The sequence below is a fragment of the Pseudophryne corroboree genome, chromosome 9 (genome assembly GCF_028390025.1).
Source record: "Pseudophryne corroboree isolate aPseCor3 chromosome 9, aPseCor3.hap2, whole genome shotgun sequence".
Classification (NCBI taxonomy): Eukaryota; Metazoa; Chordata; class Amphibia; order Anura; family Myobatrachidae; genus Pseudophryne; species Pseudophryne corroboree.
In genome coordinates, this window is record NC_086452.1 from 430308577 (window position 1) to 430328282 (window position 19706).

Here is a 19706-nt window from a genome sequence, read left to right on the forward strand (position 1 = left end):
TCCAAACCAACCCGTCATTTCAGTCACAGTCGTGTGGCAGACCCTGTCACTGAAATGATGGGTTGGTTAAAGTGTGCATGTCCTGTTTATACAACATAAGGGTGGGTGGGAGGGCCCAAGGACAATTCCATCTTGCACCTCTTTTTTCTTTTTTTCTTCTTTGCGTCATGTGCTGTTTGGGGAGTGTTTTTTGGAAGGGCCATCCTGCGTGACACTGCAGTGCCACTCCTAGATGGGCCAGGTGTTTGTGTCGGCCACTAGGGTCGCTTATCTTACTCACACAGCTACCTCATTGCGCCTCTTTTTTTCTTTGCGTCATGTGCTGTTTGGGGAGTGTTTTTTGGAAGGGCCATCCTGCGTGACACTGCAGTGCCACTCCTAGATGGGCCAGGTGTTTGTGTCGGCCACTAGGGTCGCTTATCTTACTCACACAGCTACCTCATTGCGCCTCTTTTTTTCTTTGCGTCATGTGCTGTTTGGGGAGTGTTTTTTGGAAGGGCCATCCTGCGTGACACTGCAGTGCCACTCCTAGATGGGCCAGGTGTTTGTGTCGGCCACTAGGGTCGCTTATCTTACTCACACAGCTACCTCATTGCGCCTCTTTTTTTCTTTGCGTCATGTGCTGTTTGGGGAGTGTTTTTTGGAAGGGCCATCCTGCGTGACACTGCAGTGACACTCCTAGATGGGCCAGGTGTTTGTGTCGGCCACTAGGGTCGCTTATCTTACTCACACAGCTACCTCATTGCGCCTCTTTTTTTCTTTGCGTCATGTGCTGTTTGGGGAGTGTTTTTTGGAAGGGCCATCCTGCGTGACACTGCAGTGCCACTCCTAGATGGGCCAGGTGTTTGTGTCGGCCACTAGGGTCGCTTATCTTACTCACACAGCTACCTCATTGCGCCTCTTTTTTTCTTTGCGTCATGTGCTGTTTGGGGAGTGTTTTTTGTAAGGGCCATCCTGCGTGACACTGCAGTGCCACTCCTAGATGGGCCAGGTGTTTGTGTCGGCCACTAGGGTCGCTTATCTTACTCACACAGCTACCTCATTGCGCCTCTTTTTTTCTTTGCGTCATGTGCTGTTTGGGGAGTGTTTTTTGGAAGGGCCATCCTGCGTGACACTGCAGTGCCACTCCTAGATGGGCCAGGTGTTTGTGTCGGCCACTAGGGTCGCTTAGCTTAGTCATCCAGCGACCTCGGTGCAAATTTTAGGACTAAAAATAATATTGTGAGGTGTGAGGTATTCAGAATAGACTGAAAATGAGTGGAAATTATGGTTTTTGAGGTTAATAATACTTTGGGGTCAAAATGACCCCCAAATTCTATGATTTAAGCTGTTTTTTAGTGTTTTTGGAAAAAAACACCCGAATCCAAAACACACCCGAATACGACAAAAAAAATTCGGTGAGGTTTTGCCAAAACGCGGTCGAACCCAAAACACGGCCGCGGAAACGAACCCAAAACCAAAACACAAAACACGAAAAATTTCAAGTGCACATCTCTAGTGTCAATATTAGGGGGTAGGCACGCTTTCAAAAATATCCGCCAATCTTTGTTAGCTGGTTCATGAGCATTACCCAGATCTCTGATAAACTTCTGACATCTGGCTAAATGCTTCCGGGATCGGGGAATTCTGAAATGATTGACCGAAGTTCTGATCTGGACCACAGGCAATACATTGCATTATTCCTGGTGAGGATTACTCCCTGACTATCAGTTCCCCCATTGGGAGGTACTATTCCTAATTTCTGTCTCTGTGTAATGAACAGTCTCACACTCACCGATGTCTGAGATCTCACCAGTCCTTTCAGTGGGGGATACTGTTACTGCTCTTACTGGTTGGACAAGGCCCACCTGCATTTCCTGTAAGGCAATTGCCTGGATGAGGGCTGAGAGTGGGATGGATGCATAATTTTCCTCTGACCTATGACCTTGGAGAGAGTTCCAAACAGAATACAACTTGCAAGGGTTAAGGTTAACACATTGATCCTGCATTTTTCTATCATTTACAGATATGCCATTGACTGTAGCCATCTCTTCTCCTTCGACCTGTGTCGGTAATGGTGTGTTCATGCCCTCATTCCTGCTAGGTTTGGAACTTGCTTTGTGAGTTTGTTCCCTTTGCACCTCCCCCTCTTGTTGCCACAAGTTTAAACAATTGTTATGTCTGATCCTTTGTTTTCTGGATTTAATCAGACATATTTTACCACCTACATTCTGCAGTACCTCTGGTTCAAAGCTGCCCACCCTAGGGAATGATACCCTATCTTTGTCAGTCATACGTACCCATTTGTCACAATAAACTTCAGCGTGTGGACCATATTTCCCACACATGATAAACCTTGCTGACCCTTTTGGCCTCAAGTCTTCAGCCTGAACCCTGCATAAACGTCTATCGCTTGAGCAACTGGCTCCCATGTTTGTGGGTCTTTTTAATAACTAAAAAAAATTCCCACAAACACCAAAATACTCAATGCAAGCAGACGGTGGAAGTATCTCCGAGCGCCTTCCACTCGCTCTCGCCCACGTTGGCCAGTACTACGATACGCTGTTGATAGCGGAAGGCAATGTACCCAACTTAGGGCTCCTATAAGACCTTGCAGCACCGTGATTTCTCTCGGTGGAGGTTCTGTTGGAATATTTTCCTGGGAGAGGCAGCGAAAAATCCCTTTTCGGTATCTTTCCACTGGAATTTTTTTGGAGGGTGAAAAACAGAGAAATTAGATAACTATTGTTCAACCTTTCCAGTGGAAGCCCACCAGGGAGATTTACCGATATTATCAAAGAAAAACCCCTTTGTCTATACAATCACGTCTGCGTATGCTTTTCCACAGCGCATATGACACAATGGTATCACGTTGTGCTGTGTAGAACATATGGACATGCAATGCAATCGCACAGCCTATAGATACTAGTTATCTATATGCCCTACGACTGCTGTAGACCACCTGAAACACCTAGACCACTCTAGATCACCTAGTTGTATGGGACACCTAGACCACTCCAGATCACCTAGACCACCTAGTTCTGATCACGCAAGGTAGCGAACCCTACGCCACCGGGCCTCTACTAACCCAGTGTTCCACAACGGGATCCCGAATTCCCGGGTTCAGCTCCACTCACTCCGCTTTCACTCACTCAAATACACCTTGTTTTACTTTTGTAAATTTTTTCACTCTTTCTGATTGGCAGCTTTTCCCCCAGAGGCAATACAGTTTAAACAAAAGTCTTATACTAATCTGCTTTTGAAACCGGATAGTTATGTGCTATTGTAGTATGGCTTCTATCCCACCTTTTAATTGAACCAAACTATCGTGTAATTTGTACTTAGTGTCTGCACTCTTACCGTGCGTGCTTTTTACGCTGCGTGCACGGTCCTGTACTTTGTCCGAGCCACGTGTACAAAAACGTGCGTCTGCAATAAAAAAATCACACAGTCTCTATAAATGGGAACAATACTAACTATAATCACTCACAAACACAATCCCCGCTTGTTCTGTGTAACCCTTTACGACAGGACCAGACCTGCATGTTGTGCTTTATACTTACTTCCTTAAATACTTTTATTTCAAATGTAACTATATAGCAACAAATGTATCCGATTTCACACAGATCTAAACAAATCTAGCAATCTAAACCTTGCGGCAACAATATGTGAGAGGGTATGCAAAGTATCGATGCCCTTTGTGTATGCTTTTGGCGCCAAAGAAAATTTACACAGATTTTTTTCTTTAAATAGCTTTTTTCCTGTTTACCTACAGGTTCTACCAGCACCTCTGCAGACCAGACAGAGCAGACGCAAACTAACAGCACACAAATAGGGTTTTTAGAACATCCACCAACCAGGAAAAGGTTACGTAGATAACTTTCCACCCTTTGCTGATAAATTAAGTCTGCTATGACCTGCTAGCCTGTGAGCATGTGAAAACCGGATGAGCTCCCAATTGTAAATGTCGATTTACATACAGGACTAAAAGCAACACTTTAGAAACACATTAAATACACTTTAAAATGGAGCCGCTGCGGGAGTTTGTGATCAACCTTAGCCTACATATTTTTTACACCATTAGCGTACAAAGCCCCGTACCGTGTATGTACTTTGCGTACAAATGCCGCGCTGGCCGTACAATGTACACGCAGTGCGTATACACCCAAAGACACGCCGTGAGCACTCTGCAGCTACACGTGTGACTGAAATACACTTATAACCTTAGCAGGAAAAGCACGACACCAGATTGTATTAAGATGCTGGGTTCCAACACACCAACATATAATTGCTGAAAGGGGGTTACAATAACAACAATACAATACAATAGAAAAATGGCTACAGTCAATGGTACATACGTTTGGTTTCACCAGCGCCACGTGGTCCCGGTGCTCAGGTCTATTAGGCAAGATGACCCTTCAGAGGGGGAGATTACCGACCGGCTAGGCAGCTTGGCTTTATATACAGTGGATCAAAACATAATACAATAGACACTGTGTGCTCTTCCTCCATTGGTTCATGGGTGGGACATATCCTGTGCACCGAGGATCATTGGTCAGCTCAAGAGGTGGGCGATGGCTAAGACTAGAGATGTGATTTCTGCTGTTTGCATCTGAGTTCCCGCCCCATGACCAGTTAAACCCATCACATTAATCATACATAAATCTGGTATTATTAATAACTTAATGTTGCAATATATAATAATATTCTTATACCCACCAGATTAATGTTTACGTGACTCTGAACAATATGATCCCACACATGATATGATTATCTATTTCCATCCTCAAGATATACATATATCCATATCTATCTATCTATCTATCTATCTATATATATATATATATATCTATATATATATACACACACACACACACACTCCTGCTATTACAATTTGTTAGGAAATATATATCTCCAAGAGTTTAGACTATGAATGTTATTACCTCAGATTTCTAAATGTCTGGTTTGTAATTTGTTAGCTATTGCTAATTGAGTTTCTCTTCAGTCAACCTAGGTTCCTGGATATTGTCTTTCTGTTTGTCCTGTCTTCAGATAAGACAATGACAATCCAGTATTTATTGTCTTCGACAGATACTGGACAACTCTAGAACAATGGGGGTAATTTGCCTTCTTCATAGGATTTCAAAGCTTTGCGTAATTAAGGCCATCTGGTACATTGTATTTGAGTTTCTGGGAGGATATCAGGATTTTGGTACTTACCGATAAATCCCTTTCTCCGATTCCACAGGGGCCACTGGAGTGTAGTTACAATGGGGAGATAGTAGGTGGTATTGGTAGCTGGCACTTTAAAAATTCTCACACTGTGGCTAGCTCCTCCCCTACTATCTCCCCTCCAAGCCAGTCTACGTTAAACTGTGCCCGAGGAGAGCTGTAATAAACAAACCGTAAGGTAGAGGAGGTTAGCGACGCCCTGTAAACCAGGCGAACACAAACTAAACCTGGAACAGAACCTGACAAAAACCAGGCTAGCCTGAACCCAACAAGCAGTCATATGGTGATCTGCAATCGTTAATCAAACAAAAATCAGGAGAAACAGCGCTGGGCGGGCGTCCAGTGGCCCCTGTGGAATCGGAGAAAGGGATTTATCGGTAAGTACCAAAATCCTGATTTCTCCTTCATCCACTAGGGGCCACTGGAGTGTAGTTACAATGGGGACGTCCCAGAGCTCCCAAAAAACGGGTGGGAAAGCGCTGAGAGTCCTGTAAAAACTGCTCGGCCAAACAGTGATGCAGAGGCCGTAAAAGTGTCAAACTTGTAGAATTTGACAAAACGAATGTCGGTTTGACCAAGTAGCCGCCCGACAAAATATTCATGGAGACCCCGCGGGCGGCTGCCCACGAAGGTCTTACAATGCGCGTAAAGCGCGCTGTGTAAGAAAAATAAAATAATAAAGAAAAAAGAAGAAAATTCTTCAGCTAAACCCAAGTGAACCAGCTACCTCGGGCACTTAACTAAGACTCGCTTGGAGGGGAGATAGTAGGGGAGGAGCTAGCCACAGTGTGAGAATTTTTAAAGTGCCAGCTACCAATACCACCTACTATCTCCCCATTGTAACTACACTCCAGTGGCCCCTAGTGGATGAAGGAGAAAATTTATGTGTGAAACATCTTCATGCTATTAGAAGGATGAGCAGACAGTTGGTGATTTATGCAATATATGGATTAAATATATGATATGTCTTTGTGGCTTTTCCATGCGAGTACAAATACCTCCGTAATTACTCTCATACCACGTGCTAACACGCACGACCGCGTGAGTGATCATATGCAATTTGCGAATATGTGCATGCACGGCCGAATAAGTACGCGCACGGAGGCCATCTATGTGGTGTTTGTACGTGATGCGTGTACTGTAATATTTTCCAACTTTGACACGTCAAAGCCGAGCCCATCATCTCTGGATCCATCGCACAGGGTAAATAGGTATAGGCCTAGTCTTGTTTTGAGTGAATTTTTTTTTGCTTAGCATGGCTGCACAAGTGATCGCAGCCCTGCTAAGCTAAAATACACTCCCCCATAGGCGTGGATTATTGATCACAGCTGCAGCAAAAAGTTGCTGGCTGCGATTAACTCGTAATGACAACCAGGAGCTACTCAGAAACTGCAGGAAAAGATTTTTGAGCAGTTCTGTTAATTTTTTGTTCACTATTCTGCTAAGCTAAGATACACTCCCAGAGGGCGGCGGCCTAGCGTTTGCATTGCTGCTAAAAGCAGCTAGCGAGCGATCAACTCGGAATGAGGGCCATTGTACCAGCAGTAGCTAATTACATCAGTCTCTCTTAAACATGAAACAATATGTATTATTCTTTAAGAATGAGGTATAGAAGCATAGTTAGATACATGGCTGTTTTACATATGGTGGGACGCCACATGTAAAACAGCCATCAGAATCCTGACAGAATTGGAATCCCGACAGCCCCTTGATAAAGTATTCTAACCCTCCCCTGCCCCTACCCTAACCCTAAACATCCCTTTTGGGTGCCTAAACCTGGAGCCAGCCCTAACCAATTTGATGCCCAAGATTTTGGTTGGTGCCCCCTAGCACCGCCGCTACTTCTGACAATGCACCCCTTTCCTAGCACCATCACCCCTCGCCCATATCAGTCTTCATTTTGGTGCTCCTACCCCCTATATTTTAAATAGAAACAATGCACACATTCGGTGCGCAGACCAAAAAGGGGCGTGTCCTTGCTAGGAAGGGGCATTGCAACACAATGGTACCCCCTATTCAAATTACGCCACGCAGTAGTGCAACTTTATTCACATTACATCATGCGATAGTGTCCCTTATTCATGTTACATCACACAGTACTACCACTTTACCTTGTATACATTAATCCTCACAGTAGTGCCCCTTATTCACATTACATCACACTGACTTGCTCCATATTCACATACTACACCATATTGCTCTTTATTCACATTAGACCACACAGTAGTGCCCTTTCTATATGTTACGCCACACAGTAGAGCACTATGTACACATAATGCCACACATTAGTAATGCCTTTATACACAATACGATACAGTAATGCTCCTTACACATATGACACACATTATTAAAGCCCTTATACACATAATTCCCCTTACATACTTGCCGCACATTCTTAGTGCATTTATACACATAATGACACACATAGTGCTCCTTACACATATGCCGCACATTATTAATGCCCTTATACACATAATGACAAATATAATGCCCCTTGCACATATTCCGAACACTATTGCACAAGCAACCCACCTGCACACAGCACTCACATGGACGCTAACACTGTGGCCTCTGCCTCTGCTTGGATACAGATGTGTACTCATACATCTTGCCTCAATACGCCATGCAGCAGGAGATGCCTGGCGTGAGTCAGCTGGCAACTCTGCTAATGCAAGGATTGCGAGGGAAACATACAAGACTCCACACCAAAGCCGAATGTCAAGTAAGACAAACGGTCAGCTGATGAGGTTTGAAAATGGTACCCACCTCTTAGCTACTGTATGCTATACAGACTAGGGGGGTCATTCCGAGTTGTTCGCTCGTTATTTTTTTGTCGCTACGGAGCGAATAGTCGCTAATGCGCATGCGCAATGTCCGCAGTGCGACTGCGCCAAGTAAATTTGCTATGCAGTTAGGAATTTTACTCACGGCATTACGAGGTTTTTTCTTCGTTCTGGTGATCGTAATGTGATTGACAGGAAGTGGGTGTTTCTGGGCGGAAACTGGCTGTTTTATGGGTGTGTGCGAAAAAACGCTACCGTTTCTGGGAAAAACGCGGGAGTGGCTGGAGAAACGGAGGAGTGTCTGGGCGAACGCTGGGTGTGTTTGTGACGTCAAACCAGGAACGACAAGCACTGAACTGATCGCAGATGCCGAGTAAGTGTGGAGCTACTCAGAAACTGCTAAGAAGTGTCTATTCGCAAATCTGCTAATCTTTCGTTCGCAATTTTGATAAGCTAAGATTCACTCCCAGTAGGCGGCGGCTTAGCGTGTGCAAAGCTGCTAAAAGCAGCTTGCGAGCGAACAACTCAGAATGACCCCCTAGGACCCAGCACTGGCCCAATTTGCCTATTTAAGAAGTAGTGAAGGTGACTTCAGCAAAGTGTAATGCAATCAGGAAAATCATCGGTGTACATTTGTGTAAAAATACTTATATAGTTTCCCAATTGTATAAAGTCTGTTCTTGAACAGTAACAAGTGTGAGGAAGTAGCACTTAAGCTGAAAGGGAAAAACTGGGTTTTACATTTACAACAGAAAAAAAAATAACATAAAACTAAAGCAATAAAGATGCATATGTATTATATTTCCTCCAGTAACTTCAGTTACAGAACATTTCTTCCCCCCCAAGGGCAGTATCATCCTGATAGCCAAAAATCTAAAATATTTTCTGGGGCACTTTGGCGCTGAATCTCATCCCGTCATGTGTGATCCGATCTAGGTAAGCTCCAATCCCAATTATTGGACGCTTTTTGGCTATTTACACGCATGAATGGCGCATTCATAATATTTTGTCTACATTTTCCCCAGGCTGCAAGGCGATATTATTATTCCATGACTGGAGATGATGTAAAATAAGCGTGAAGATCCCGGCTAATGGTCGCAGCGGGACGCTTTCTGCAGCGGTGAGTCTCTGTGATCCCTGAGAGTCCTTTTCAGAGCAGATTATGGCGACTTAATGTATAACGGAAATAATTTGTCTGGGGTTGTCACCATGCCCTTCCTGTACCCTCCTGGGAGCCTATAGCCCGAGTAATGTTGTATAATGAATTGCTTGGCTGCTAGTTCTTAGAAACTGTGTTTTCCGAGGAAGCTGCATCAGATGACAGAGAGCTGTTCCTGTCAGGGTGACAACTTACCTCATGCAGGGCCGTTTCTAGCCAATTTGGCTCACAGTGCGAGATTTAAAAATGCGCCCCCCCCCCCCCCCCGCCCATTCACATTAAAAAAAATGCGCCCCCCCCATAGATATAAAGAGTAAAAACATGCGTGCGCACTCCCGACAAGGGGGCGTGACCTCGTTAAAATGGGCGTGGCTTTGGGAAGATGGGCGTGGTCTCATATGATCTCCTCATCACGGCCACCACAGGATAAAAAAAAAAAAAAAGGCCTCATTTTACACATTACAGCAGGCACGCGACCCCATTTTACACAGCACGGCAGGAAAGTGTCCCCATTTTACACATTGAGGCAGGAAAGTGTCCCCATTTTACACATTGCGGCAGGCACGTGCCCCCATTTTACACATTGCGGCAGGCACATGCCCCCATTTTACACATTGCGGCAGGCACGTGCCCCCATTTTACACATTGCGGCAGGAAAGTGTCCCCATTTTACACATTGCGGCAGGCACGTGCCTCCATTTTACACAGTACAACAGGCAAGTGTCCCCATTCTACACATTGTGGCAGGCACGTGCCCCGATTTTACACATTGCGGCAGGCACGTGCCCCCATTTTACACATTGCGGCAGGCACGTGCCCCCATTTTACACATTGCGGCAGGCACGTGCCCCCATTTTACACAGTATGGCAGGCACGTGCCCCCATTTTACACATTGCGGCAGGAAAGTGTCCCCATTTTACACATTGCGGCAGGCACGTGCCTCCATTTTACACAGTACAACAGGCAAGTGTCCCGATTTTACACATTGCGGCAGGCACGTGCCCCGATTTTACACATTGCGGCAGGCACGTGCCCCCATTTTACACATTGCAGCAGGCACGTGCCCCCATTTTACACAGTATGGCAGGAAAGTGTCCCCATTTTACACATTGCGGCAGGAAAGTGTCCCCATTTTACACATTGCGGCAGGCACGTGCCCCCATTTTACACATTGCGGCAGGAAAGTGTCCCCATTTTACACATTGCGGCAGGCACGTGCCCCCATTTTACACAGTACGGCAGGCACGTGCCCCCATTTTACACATTACGGCAGACTGCATCCCCATTTTACACATTCCGGCAGGCAAGTGTCCCCATTTTACACATTGGCAATTTCCTTCCAGGGTTTTAACAGGTTTACATGGTAGACTTGTACCTCCCTCCTTCTACCCTCCTGTCGAACCCTGTAATTGACCGGACCCACTGCCTCGATGATCTCATAAGGGACCCGCCATTGTGCATACATCTTGCTTTCTGTGGTGGGCATCAGCACTAACACTTTGTCTCCCGAATTAAAGGACCGGTTGACTGAGGTGACGTCATACCTCTGTTTCTGACGTTGTTGGGCCCTTTCCATGTGTTCGTTCAGTAGTGGCGCAATCTGCCTAAGACGGCCGTATAACTGGACCACAAACTGAATGACGTTAGGGTCCTGGCATGGTTGTTCTTCCCACCCTTCTTTTAAGAGATCTAGAATTCCTCTAGGCTGTCTCCCATAGAGGAGCTCAAAGGGACTAAACCCTGTAGAGAATTGGGGTACCTCTCTGACCACAAACATCAAGTAAGGTAGGAGCAGATCCCAATCTCGTTTTTCTTGTGACACTGCCCTCTTTATCATTTGCTTAAGGGTTTTATTAAATCTTTCTACCAGGCCATCTGTCTGCGGGTGGTACACCGAGGTGGCAATCCTGTTTATGTTTAGCAACTGACATAAATCTTTCATGTGTTTAGACACGAAAGGTGTACCTTGGTCCGTTAACACCTCTTTCGGTATTCCTAAGTGGGTATACATGGTTAGTAGTTCTCTGGCAATAGTGCCAGATTTCATATTGCGCAGGGGTATAGCCTCTGGGTACCTGGTGGCATAATCAACTACCACCAATATGTATTGGTGCCCTCGAGCAGATTTTTCCACTGGCCCTATCAGACCCATACCAATCCGCTCAAAAGGTACGGAAATGATAGGGAGGGGTACCAGTGGAGCTCTAAACTCTGGCCGAGGGGCTGTCTTCTGGCAGACTGGTCATTCCTGACAATACCTCTTAACGGAAGCATAGATGCCTTAACTGAATGCGTTGGAGTGTCTTCTCCTCCCCTAGATGGCCACCTCACAAATGCGTATGGGAAGCTTCTAACACCAACCACTCCAGTTTCCGGGGAACCAAGAGCTGATCTACCTTTTTCCCTTGTAAAGTAGTGACATGATATAGCAAATCATTTTTCAAAACAAAATATGGTACTCCTTTTGATGGTAAAGCATCAACTACCCTGCCATTAACTACTTTAATAGTCTCAAAGGCGTGTACCAAATTGCTCTCCCAAAGTCCTGCAGTGATATCTTCTCACCAACTGTGTTCCAATGGGCCTCGGATTCAGTCTCTTGGGGTGGTTTGGGCCCGGCAGCCTCTCTCCTGGATGCTAAACTTTTGTAGTCTCTGGCTTCTGGCTTGTTTCGGTGGTTGACGGTTTGTTGGTAGCATGCCAGGTAACCAGCTCCTGCAGCAATAGAAAGTCCCGGCCCAGGATCAGCAGATACAGGGGTCTGGAGGTCACCACCGCTACCACCTTTAATGTCCAACCTTGAACGGTCAGGGGTAAGTAGACACGTGGGCACTCCTCTACATTGCCATGGACGCACAACACCATGACAGGAGGCTGGACCTTGTCAGCTCCCAAATGAACCATGTTGGTCGCGACAATGGTGAGCTCACTGCTGGTATCCACCAGGGCCCAAATCTCCCGGTTTTCCACCTGTACCCAGGGGTTAAAGTGAACCGGAACGGGGCGGAACTGCATTCTGTCAGTTCCGCCTCCTCCGGCTCACCTAACCCGATGTGTTCCCTACGCCGCAGGGAGATGGCGGGTGCCCACTGAGATTGTGTTACCAGTGGGCGCCCGTCTCCCTCTCTATAGCGGAAGCTGGCGGCAGGAGCTCAGTACTGAGCTCCGGCTTCTGGCGCTGTCACTGTCACTGTGATGACGTCTCTCCCATAGTGCCAAGGAGCGGGCGCCAAGAGAGTACTGCAGCGGTCTGGAAGCGGGAGCAGGGCTCGGTGAGTATTGTGATTTTTGTTTTCTTCCTCAGTGTAGCGGTGCATCTACTGGGGGCAAACTACTGGGGGGCATTACTACTGGGGGGGGGGTCATCTACTGGGGGGCATTACCACCAAGGAGCATCTACTGGGGGGCAAACTACTGGGGGACATTATTACTGGGGGCCAACAAGTAACTACAATGCGCACAGCGTCTATTCACCGCTTCAGAGCAGCGAGTGCGGGAGCCTCCCAACTGCCCCCCCCCCCCCCCCCCGACGCTGGACATTGCGGCCCGCGGGTGGGACAGTCCAGTGAATATCGGGACAGTTGGGAGGTATGTTAATATAATGTGCCAGGCTGATCAAACAGTCCAGGTCGACATCCGCCTGTTTTGCTGGCTATTTAACACATAACAGCAAAGAGTCTGCCTATAATGCCGTGGCCCTTTAAGGCTGCCACTTGCACTGCATAACCAGAGAGGAAGGAAAGAAAAGGGAAAACTTGCAGTTTAAACACCGGTATGCTTACCGACAGTTTCTGCTGTACACCGTGTCCTTGCTCGCATTTTCCACCACTTGTGACAAGGATCACAAACACGGGTACTCAGATGAACAATTTCAGTGTTTATTTTGAACAGCAGGTCACCACATGGCAAGTTAAATCCATATGCAGTTGGTATTACAGGCAGTAGCATACAGGCACTCTCAGCATAGCAGACTCCTGATAGGCTCCAGTGGTCCCTAGTCTAACCCACACAACCCGGCCTATCGCTTGGGTTCCACCATCAAGAGTAAAGTGACTGCCCTGGAAACCATTATATTAGGAAATCCCAGGTGCTGCTGATCACACACCTGGGATTCTGCTACTGCTTCCAAAACCTGGTCTGGACCTCCACATTACTTCCACATGGAGAAATGCTACACTATATACAATCCAATGCAAAAGATTGGTTGAGTGTAGATAAATGTCCACCTTTATATACACTGGATGTATGTTCTAGGTCACAGTCATTTCATTAATCCTGCAGTCCCTGTTTAAGACACAATGCTAGTTACTTGGACAAGACTCTACACGGGGCCCCAACAAGACATGGTTTATCAGTCCGTCTTTGTTCACGAATGTAAGCATAATATAAACACTCCTTTATGTGCCTCTCAAAATCTATTGTTTGGTTTCACTCGTCCACATAGGGCGAGTGCCAGATCAAATAAATCTTATCCACTACACATAGCAGCGTAAATAATACATTTCTGCACTGAGAATGTTTGCAGGTTCCTCAGGCAACCCAGAAAGCAGGCCCTGTACTAGTGCGGACAGAGGCAGCTGTGTCTCCATCTAGCACAGCATTGCAAGCATTGGCCAGGCAGCTTTATGGCATGTGAGATTGCTTTCTAATGCAAACCAGATGGACAATTCCTACACTGCAGCGTTCTGGAGGCTAGTGAGAGTATTTAATCTTGAAGGCGCTTGAGGTCGTTAGACAAGTACACTACATTGTAAACGAAGGTCACATAAAAACGATTTATATTTTTCTACGCATAGGGGCTTATTTAGAGTTAGCTTTAGAGTTCGCCTGCATGCTTGCCTTTTTTACAGCTGTATTTTGAGTTGCACATACTGGGGCTGATTCAGAATAAGTCAGACGCAGTTATATTCACACTGCCTGCACGTAGCTGAATGCGTCTATGCGCAAATAGCTGTCATCACTACCAGCATGCACTTACACCAGTCCTGCACAGAGATCCATCATAAATCAGACGGATGTCTGCATAGTATACAATTCTGCTGGGTTGGGATTGATATGCCGTTGTTCGGGATGTCAGTGGTCAGAATACCGACTGTGGCATCCCGATGCTAAAAATCCCGACAGGGGAAGGTAAGTTTACTAATCTTCCCCCAATGTCCCCCTAACCCTCCCTTCCCGCAGCCTAAACTCAACCCTCCCCCGCAGCCTAAATCTATTAACACCCTCCACCCCGCCCTCCTGTGGGCCCGCTTACCCCTCCTGTGGGCCCACTTACAGAGATATGACAGATGCATACAACTCAGAATTCCCCAAACATATGTACATTTGTCTATGGAGCATGCGCAGTGCTAAAAGCTGTCAATTGTCATTCCAAACACCGCTACGGTTGTGCAGGGCTTGCCCAGTGTGGCACCAGTAGTCTTCTCCCATACATGTGTAATACCCTGGAACTGCAAGCACAAAGTTTCTGTAGCACTACAGGTGCCAGCATGACTGTGTAATAGAAGTAAAAGGGTTGCTGGAGTAGCATAGGACTGAGCCAGCAGCCTACAGCTTGCAGCACATAAGGGGTAAACAGCCCAGCTCACAGCAAGACAGGTCAGTCTGCAAAAAAGCAAAGGCATGGCTCACCATTATACAGCTCAGGGCGGGAAATCCCAGATGGAATGTCTCCCTGGGAACAAAAGGTTACAAAAGGCTGTCATGCAGCAGCAGCAGCATGGTCTTTGCAGCCCAGAAGCCTGGAGTGTTAGCTAGCAGAAGCACGTATGTTAGCTAGGAGAGAAGCGTGGTGTGTGAGCTGGAAAGATGTAGCCCCAGTGAGGGCTCCTCACATGTTTATGTGGGGAGAGATGCCAGACGCAGCAAGGCACCTGTTTATAGGGAGAGACCGCAGTGTGAGAGCAGCAGTACTCAGAATCCAGTGAGAGGGTGATGCCAGAAGAAGAGTGTGTTACAGGTGTGAGTCTCAAGAGAGGATGTATCTGGGTGAGTGGTCGGAAGCCACGCGGCATGATTAGAAGCCCCCCATGGACAAGAGTCCTCGCTATGACAGAGAAAGATGGTAACCTGGTATGTGTAGCACTACTGGTCACAGAATGCCCTGGTACGTACTGCTGTTCACCATATTCAAGCCGCTGCGATTAAGTGATGCGCTGGAGGAGGTGCCCTGATGTATAATCGAATGTAACCATTAAGCTTTGTGCTGGAGGAGTGTTAAGAAGTTATCCCTGCTATATCCCTGCTTTGATGTTAAAATAAACCGTTATTCTGTTTTATGAGATGGCCTGGCGCCCAATTCTTTCTGCGCTGCACCGACACCTGTAGTCCACTCCCACAATGCACCTGTAATTAAACACCTGATTATTCAGGGGACCCTCTGGTATCTGTGCCTGAACCCATGACCAGCCAGGGCAGAGTAAGTGTGATGCACTATAAACAGTGTCTGCAGTTTTGCATACCTAGTACCAGTGGGGTTTTACACATGAAAAGTAAAACATGTCTGGGATCTGCACAGCAAAGGAAGTTGTAATGTTACCACATTCTTATTGTGAAACTTCTGCTAAGGTCTAACAGTCTGTTCTCTCTGCATTCTGTATCTATGCTGTGTGATGCTTGTAGAAGATCCAGGATATGACTCAAAACATCAACTGCTTATTCCAACATGTGAGCTACATAAACTTTGCTTTTGTATTTATCTATAGTATCATTAGTGCCCTCTAGATTGATTCATCTTGATACTTTAGGGCCCTGAGTCTTGAGTGGAGGGCCCCAATCTTTGGCTACAGTATGTCAGGCTCCGGAGCCTTACCTCCGGCAGGTGCTCCCGCGGGTTACCATCCCGCTGGTTGGCACGGCTGCGGTGGCAGGTCCTTCTGGACGGATGTGCGGCTGCCAAGGGCCGGGGGCTGTGGGTCTGGAGAGCCGGGCGCTGCGGCGGGGATCGCTGTGGTAAGGTCCTCTAGTAGTGACGCAGTATAGTGTGTCAGAGACAGAAGCTGGCTAAAGCTGTGTGCTAACAGCTAAGCATGTCTCCTGTGCTGGGGGCAGCCATGTTGGAGACCAGAGTATTACCAATGAAGTTCCCAATCTGTGTCCAGCCAATCCTGCGTGTTCTCCCCTTACAAAAGGGATCTGGCTCAGAGGGAGAGTGCCAGTGCTTCATGGTACCTCCTTGTGAAAGGTTTTCCAGCTCTTTGCTCCCAAGTTACTTCTGGTTCCCTGGTCCTAGTTGCTCTCATCCATTGGTTACCGAAACGCTGCTGCAGTCCTGCTGTCTAAGCCCATTGCCACTCATGGAAGCGCTCACGGGGTCCCAGGTCGTAGAGGAGCTCCAGGTACTAACGGTGGTTCTGATAAAGCTAAATATTTATCATGTATATAACCCTTTATGAGGTCTAAGAACACTGTACGCTATCTACGTAAGAAGTACCGTAAGGGTACGCAAGTTGCGTATCGATCGCTTAGCCGTGATCGAGACGCTCAGGCGTCACGTTCACTCACGGCCAAGTGATCGCAGGCAGGCAGACTATTGGCTGTTGATTTATCGTAATGATTCGCTATAGCGTAGCGGCGCTCGGGACCACGAGGAGATCACCAGCGATGCAGACGCTCACAACGTTAAACCTTTATATCTATACCTTTAGCAATGAAATACACAGCAAACCTTAATGTAGAGACAAAGTGTAAGTGCAACCTTGTGTAACCTGATTAACTACAAAGCTGCTTGAGTGTCACCGATGCTCAGGGAATACTTAACACTATAAAGAATACACAGATACCTGGGCTTAGGGTCCGAAACCTATTATGTGTATTATGACTATTATACTTGCAAAAGGAATCACAGTACAAAGCATACACTACAATATAACATAAACCAACTAACCAGATAACTACACAGGAAATACAATACAATACAATTCAATTCTAATCAAGGAAAAATACGAGAGAAAGAGAAGAGAGGGAGAGAGAGAAATGGCTCACAGTAAGACAATATGATTACGGAGAGAACTTACGCACAAGGGGAACGATCGCATGCGCCTCGATATCCAGCTCCTGATTATCAGCAATGAGAACCGTTGAAGAGAGTGAAGTTGGATATGGTCGGCCTGCTATTTATGCCCCACACACAATACAATTCAATTGTCCCTACAATCTCATTGTTCATTGGACACAGGAATTCGGCTTCGCATTATAACAAAAGGTCATAGGTTGATTCATACAGGTGGGCTGTGACTATTTCCAACTGCTCAGGTGGGAGGGAAACTGGGTTTCCCGCCGCATGGGTAATAAAGTGCAAATAAAGTAAATGTTCATAAACTTCTTATGTCCATAACTATTCGCACGAGCGATTGATCTGCTTCAAACCAACACCGGAATATTTCTAATTAAATATTCTTCCGATGGATACTAAACACCACTGTATTACTCCTATCTGACCCTTCGTATCAAACAAAGAGGGATTCCTCTGTTCATAAACATTCTATATTAACCAAACTTTCAGAATCTATCAAAGGGACCATGATCTACAAAATACATTATTAGTGAAAATATGTAATGATTGAGTCGCACGCTACAACCACATAAACTCTACCGTAAATACGCATACCATGCGCCTGCGGGTGCCCGCGACTGTGAGTATGCGCACGTACGGGAGAGCGTACGCATGCGCAGCACGGACCTGTGTGAGGTGCAAATATGGTAGTGTGCATAGAGATATTTTTCTGACTTTGACAGTCCACCCTTTGGCAGTCAATAATAACTGCCACCTTCTAAAACATTTCAAAAGGAGAAAAATATATGTCAGGGGTTAATTCATTTCCATGGTTGGGTAAGGGAGGAGAGAGGAGTAGGTGGGAAGAGGGTATGACCTAGTGAGATAGCAGAAGCATGTGTGTATGAGTCCATGTTTGGGGGGTCATGTATCATCGTGCCGTACGTGTTGTAAATCAAGCTTCGAGGTATTGCGAAGTATACATTTGAATTCCTTCTTATCCCGTGGTACAGGTCTGTGGATGGGCTGTCAAACTTTACCGAGCTCTTTTCGGATTTTTAACAAAATGGGGAGCACATTTTAGTTGATGATACGTGAATGGGGGAATATGTGATTGCTGATATCTGTGCCTGTATTCCCTATACTATGTGTGTCATTACCTGAGGGTTGTAGAAATGAAGAAAAGACATAATTACGGTAAATGCGGTGGTATTCTATGTCAGGTTAATGTACATCTGTCGGTTGAAGTTTTGTTCGGTATCAGTTGAAAGTCGTCTTCTTTGCGCTGTTTTGCTCATTAAGCGTGAGCAATAAGCTTTGTCAATGCCATTAGATTTACAAAAAATGTTGGGCTAGCGTAATTTTAAGAATTCTAGGGAAACTGGGGATCCATGGCAAAGTTCATCAAATGTCCATATCTCAAGTGGTCAAAACTCCTTCTTTGGTCCATCCGTTGTCTGTATAGCGTCTCATCAACTTCCTCGTCCAAGGGGGTCTTGTTATCTTGGAGAAAAACCAGAAAAACAGGTGAAAGAAACGGACCGTAGAAATCGCATTTTCATCACATCATTGTTTCTATCGTTGGGTCGTAAATCAAATCCAGGTTAATTACAGTTTCCTCACTCCTCAAACTCATCACTCTGGTACTTTGTTTGCACCTTATTAAAGCCTGCCCGCATCTAAATATCAATCCAATCGATATAACGACACCTAAGATACATAGTAGAAACTTCCCAACATCCATTATGACTCCTTGAGCCCAGTCTCCTAAACCAGAGAACCAATTTCGCGGGTTCAACCATGACACCCAACCAGTCAGCTCATTACCTACAGCAGCAAGAGTGTGATTGTGTTTTCGGCGAAATTCCCACTTTAATTGGAGAATATTGTCCATCTTTTGGTCTATGACATCTACCGGATCCTCGGTGCTATTTGTGATATACGTGCAACACTTCACGCCGTACTGTGTTGCCAATGTAACACAATATCCGCCTGTCACTGCTGTGAGGTAATTAAGAACCATTCTATGCTGTACCAGTTCTGTTTTATAAGCTTGAAGTTCTCTTCCAGTGTATCTAAACGTGTCATCATACATTTCAGTGATATTATCTAACAAATTGGCGAGTGCGGAAATGTATCTATAATTCATCACTCCTCGAGCGGTGCGAGTGAAATCTAACGCCACCAGAACCTGAATCCCGGTGGATTCATGGATCAGATCAGAGGCCGGATGCTCTAACCTTTCTGACAGTTGTCTTTTAACGAGGTGCTCGTAATGAGTGTGAGTATAAGGAGCTTGGGCACCACGGTGTATGTCTTTCATTTTATCATGAGTTACAGTCATTACTTCAGGCAATACTCTTCCAATATAACACAATCCTTCAGAGTTTGGGGCAAGCCACTTGTACGCCTTTCTCCCGCATATGAAATATGCATCATCGGGGAGAACATATGGGACGGAGAAAGACATTACCATATTACACACCTTCCAGGTGAAATCTCCTAGTCCTAATTCTTCCATCTGCTTAATACACGTATCAGGTTGTACGATATGTGCAC